We start from the raw sequence: 5,880 nt of genomic DNA, 5'->3' as shown, positions 1-5,880 counted from the left end.
CAGTAGTGACAATCACATAATGATCATATGGCAACTTGATTTTAACCAGACTTCCTGTCTTCGATTTATTCTCCGGCAGTTCCGTTCTATAGAATGCTCAAAGTTATCTCACCTTATAGAACGCCCTGCTTTAAGTGTACAATGTTCCCACTGGGTCCCGAAAACTGCTCCTAATACCCCATAATCAACACTAAAATGATCATTCTGTTTCAAGCACATCAAAGCATCAAGTAACCAAGGGTGAACACCCCGGCAGATAAAACTTTTTGACTCCATTCCTTTATACGACCAGGCCTACCTCAGTGCCTGGCTTCATAGAAGGACTGTGGATGTACCACCCCAACCAGAAACAGGCCCCCTCCAACCCTCCTAAGCCTGTGATGCTAAGATGCCTAAAGCTTAAAAGAGAGGTGAGAGTCAACAACCACCACTCAAAGAAGCCTCTGTGTGGCAAAATGGTACGACAAATCTCAAAGGTAAGCAGTGCACAGAGGATTTTTAGGGCAGTGGATCTATTGTTCATGGTACCCTAACGGTGAATATGTGTCGTTACATCAAATCCCACAGAATGTATACCGAGAGTGAGCCCTAATGTGAACTATGGACTTTGGTTGATTACGATGTGTCCATCTGAGTTTACCAGTTGTAACAAATGTTCCATCCCAGTGGGGGTGGGGGATGGGGGTGGGTGGGAGCTGTGCATGTGAGGGGACCAGGTATAGATGGAAAAATCTCTGTACCTTCTGCTCAGTTTTGCCATGAACCCAAAACTACTCTAAAACATGAAGTCTACTCAAAAAAAAATCTAAAAGAAATGATAACATTAAAAAATATTTAGCTAATGAAGGACATGAAAGAAAGAAATTGAGTATCAGATGTGATACAGAACCTATATGTCCACACACATAACTTTTGGTAATTTAAAAGGCAAAGTTAGAGAAGGTGAAATGGTAACACAAACCAGTTGATTTTGATATTTGTCAGCAGGTCTGGTAAGAAGTGGGATTAAAAGGGATGTTGAATACGAGTAATAAAATGAGACTTGAGTCTACTGTATTCGTGCATTTATCACTGTGTCAATGAGAGCTCAAGTGTATAATTGAGATTCATCCAAAGACCAACACAAAATTGTCAATAGCTAATTAAGACCTAAGATAAATGTGCATGGTTTCAGGGTATCCGCTCAATTTTTTTAGTAAGTATATTGGTTGTTGACTATAATTAAGTCTTCTATTTTAATTTGGCAATAAAGGAGAAGTTAATATTATGAGGAAAATAATTATTTTATAAAAGAAAAGTAAATTAAATTGGAATAATCCATATAAGGGAATTATCTCAATGAAAAAAAAGAATGGAAGGATAAAAAGCATTTTGGAAGACTCCTTTGAACCAGAGATCCTTCTAGGAACATTTAAGAAAATTCTCCCTATGGCCAGTGGAAAAATTTCATTAAATGTGCTATTAAGACATTCATTTTTTTTATACCTGTTAATGGAAATAAATACTTCATGGCATACCTCTTCCTCTTGGAGGGTGTTTTCATCAGAAGTACATTGGTTTAAACCAATTTCAAGCTTCAGCCCTCTCTAGAAGAAAGCAATGAAAATAGTGTTAGCTTAGCAATCCAATAAAAATGCTAAAATTACAACTCCTATTTGACATTACAGATACATAAAACCACTAGTCAAACATCACAAAATAAGGCAATTCCATAAAATAGTAGAGGGAAAAATCCTGTAGGCAACCCGGATTGCAAGGTGGGAACCCCCCCTCCCCGAGAGTCATTTAATACGACACTGCAAGACAAAATATTTATTATCTTAACTGTACAGTTTTGTTCTGGAATTTTATTTTCCTTAATGTTCTGAACTCTAATTTGTTTCAAGTCTCTTTCAATGTCCTGCAACTTTAGAGAAAAATTAATATCTAGCATTTAATATTGATCAAACAATGATAGTTTCACAATCCCTGAATTCACAGCATGGTCTGTTTACATAACTTGACTTCTGCATTGGATCTGATGATTAATTTGAGAATAAAAACATGCCTTTGTTAAGGAAAGTTAATAATAATTCACTAAAAACTTGGACACAGCATCCATTAACTTGAAATATTAATACAATGGCATTGCAAGTGGCATTGCAAGTGGGGAAAATTCTACAATGTGACAGTGCTTGTCACTTTGGTCCAGTACAACCTAATCTAATTCAAGAATGTAATTTTGAAGCTCTTATTTAATTATTTGAGAGAGAGAGACAGAGAGAGAAGCAGGGCAGGGCAGAGGGAGGAGAAGCAGATTCCCTGCTGAGCAGGGAGCTCCACGTAGGGCTCCATCCCAGAACTCTGAGATCATGACCTGAGGCAAAGGCAAACGCTTAACCCACTGAGCCACACAGGCGCCCCTCTTGTTTTTCTTTTTTTTAAAGATTTTATTTCTTTAAGAAAGTAGTTTTGGCTACAGGCTCACTCCCTTAAGAGGTTTATAGATCTTAATTATGAATGTAATCAGGAAAACATGTGCACTGCTCATGATAGTAAAAAGGAAGAAGAGGGCTCTAAAAATTGATGTGCAATTTCAAGGAAGAGAAGACTGTGCAAGTAGATGCCAAGAATGTCAGAGTTCAGAGCTTTCTCAGGGTCCGGTCCTGGGCCATCTGCCCTTTTCTTCCTCAATCCAGGTTCCAGCAGTTCCTGTGGATGTAAGTGCACCTTTATGCAAGGACTTTGCAGTGTGCGCCTCCAGGCTTGCTCTTTCCTCCCCTCTGAGCTGCAGGCTCACATACTCAACTGCCTACTTAGCATCATCTTCACTTCAACATTCATTCCACAAAGTCATACTGAGCACCCACCATAGGCCAGACACCGTCCCACACCATGGGTTCATGCAGCGAACATGACCACAGGTCCCTACTGGGGACCTAGAGTAGGTAATAGATGAGTTAAATTAACAGCATAATTTCAGAAAGTACTATGTGCTAAAAGGAAATAGGGTAGTAGCATAGAAATTGAGGAGTAGATGATGGGAATGCAGGAAAAGCCCATCTCCGTATTTGGTGTAACCCCTGGAATGACGTTGCAGCTCGCGATCTGAAGGTCTGGGGAAAGCATGTTCTGTGTGGGGGGAGCAGTGAAGCAGGCGTCCTGAGGCAGGTGTGGAATCCCTCAGATTTTCTCTAACTCACCTGATGTCCGAACCCTTGATTGCCTCCCCACCACAAGCTTGCTCCCCACTCTTCCCGGTCTTAGTAAGCGGTACTACCCCTTTCCAGGAGGAGCATAGGCTCTCCTTGGTGTGTGTGTTTTAAGGCTCTCTTTTCTTTTCTTTTTTTTTAATTTTTATTTATTTATGAGAGAGAGAGAGAGGGGCAGAGACACAGGCAGAGGGAGAAGCAGGCTCCATGCACCGGGAGCCCGACGTGGGATTCGATCCTGGGTCTCCAGGATCGCGCCCTGGGCCAAAGGCAGGCGCTAAACCGCTGCGCCACCCAGGGATCCCGAGGCTCTCTTTTCTCCACCATTTTACACGAGGTCTCTATCATCTCTCCCTTAGAACTGTCTCCTCTGTGGGTACTTCTCATACGGGATGTGTCGGTCTGGCTCACTACGACCTGTTTGCCCTGCAACCCTGGGAAGGGTGTTTTTCTGCCGCGTGATATCACGAACTCTGAAACAGGACGTGATCTCTGTATCTTACCTGTGAGGTTAGCAGTCTGATCTGATAGTTTAGTCTGGTTGTCTCAGTTCTGGAAGAAGTGTCCTATGGCTTTATTTTCCTTAAAATACAACCATCTTAAACTCCTGAGCCCCATCCCCCGAGCCAGGCCACTTTAGAGCACCCCGGCATCACATCAAGGAAGGTCCCAGGGTCTTTCACAAGGCAAAACACTCAGGGGCCCTTTTGGTCTTCACCCAACATGGGTCCCCCTCACCTGCCCTTAACCAAGCCTTCATGGTACCTTGAAGAAGAAGGTGAAAGAACCTTCCAGAAGGGACAAAAAAGGCTTCAATGCAAGGTTGAAGTAGAGCAACGTTAACCATCAGACTTCTGACCCAGGTGTCTGAGACCCCGACTCGAACACCCTCCAGAACCCTGAACACTCATACACGCACCAAAGCAGGTTTCAAACTTGGCTGCGCACCAAGTCACCTGGCCAGCTGCCGGAAACAGATGCCTGCCCCCTCCCCCCGCCCCACCGTTTGGGGTAGAGCCAAGGTGGCTCAGTTTTTAAGAACTTTCACACACGTGTCCCCCCTGCACGGTGAGGGCTACGAACCTCTGGGGAGGACACATCATCATCTAATAACGACCATCAGCTGCACAGGAGCTTCTTCCTCAGGTGCCTATCGGTGGACGGGCGGGTCGCTTTTCTTCACTAAATAGGTTTTATGCCTTATTTTGGGGTCCTCCTAAAAAGACAAATCATACACAGTCAGTCGGGTTGGTTCTGAGTCAGTTCTGAAGTCCACAGGGGGACCGTGGCCAGTGTTGAGTGGGATCTGGTGAGGAAATGCTCTCCTCCCGCTGCTGAGGGGCCATCAGAGGAAGTGGCCTGACAGCTCCCTCCTCCTGGCTCCTTCCCCTGTGGCAGCCTGGGCAGGCCCCACGTGCATCTTCCGTGGTCTCTCTAGAAAAGTCTGCCATCATCCTTCCATCACAGACCTGCCTTAAAAACAAGGCTGATGACCATTCAAGGCTCTCCACCCTAACCGAGGCTCTGCCCTGAAGAGGACCGGCTCCAGTCCCCTTGCCTCCAGCACCTCCAGCACCACGTGAACCTCTGCAGGGCTCCCGAAGAACGCCCTGTCCCTCGCCTCTGCCCCTCCAAACTCTGCTCCTCTTCCTGGACTGGGTGAGACCATGAAAACTCTCCCCTGGCTCATCCTTAACTCCTGAGCCTAACTGTAGTCAGTCTTCCTCAGTCATTGCTCAAACACGTGTGTCCTGTCTTTCCAACTCTTCGTGAGCAGAAGTGCATATGTTAGGAAGAGTAGAGGCTTCAAATCAGATGTTTGGGTGTTTGGTCCACCTCGTAACATCTAAGTGACTTTGGATGAGTTACTTAGTTTCCCTGTTGTGGGGAGTACAATGAGCTAAAGCATGTGAAGACTCCCGGTATGTGCACTTGAACTGTAGGTTCACCTCCCCCATATTGATTCCTCTGTACGCCCTCGGGGGTCGGGGATAGGGGAGAAAGAAACCAAGTCCAGTAATTCTACTCGGTGCGTATGAACCGGGGCCTGCTGTGTCCTCGGCCGGCTTCAGCACCACAGGCCTCTTACAGGAGGAGCACTGCAGGGCAACGAGGGTGGTTCTGTGCTTAGATGTTCACACAACGTGGTCTACAAACATAGGCCAGCTATCTCATCCGGAGCTCTACTGAAATGCAGTGACCCGAGACATGGAAGAATGAGTGTCCAATGTGGCACCTTTAAAGGATATTTCAGGAATCAGTTTTTCAAGCCGACTGCACTCAAATGTGGTCCTACCCAGGCTTTTGAGCCTTACCCTGCATGTGAGGCTATGCCAATACAGCTGAGTTCAATCAATGCTCATTCTTGCCCCTACCTTATGGGCAGGGACTTAACTTTCGGCAACTAATCTAGTTCTGGTGTAAAGTAGCTGCTCTGTCACTAAGTATTAACTGATTCGTGAAGAAGACAACGAAAGAGGATTTTTAATAACAACCATTCCTAACTGAGAGTCTCAGATATCCTCACCAGCGTGGGTGGTCTCAAGTAAACCATAATAAAAGCTTCAATTACGTGTTTGCTTTCCCATTAAAAGTTTAGATGATGACATTTACCTTTTCTACGAGGAGATCATCACTCTTGAAACCTGCTTAAGTTAGTTAGATCTAAATCAGGAGAACCATGTTTCCT

The sequence above is a fragment of the Vulpes vulpes genome, chromosome 6, assembly GCF_048418805.1.
Source record: "Vulpes vulpes isolate BD-2025 chromosome 6, VulVul3, whole genome shotgun sequence".
NCBI lineage: Eukaryota > Metazoa > Chordata > Mammalia > Carnivora > Canidae > Vulpes > Vulpes vulpes.
This window is presented reverse-complemented; position numbering follows the sequence as displayed.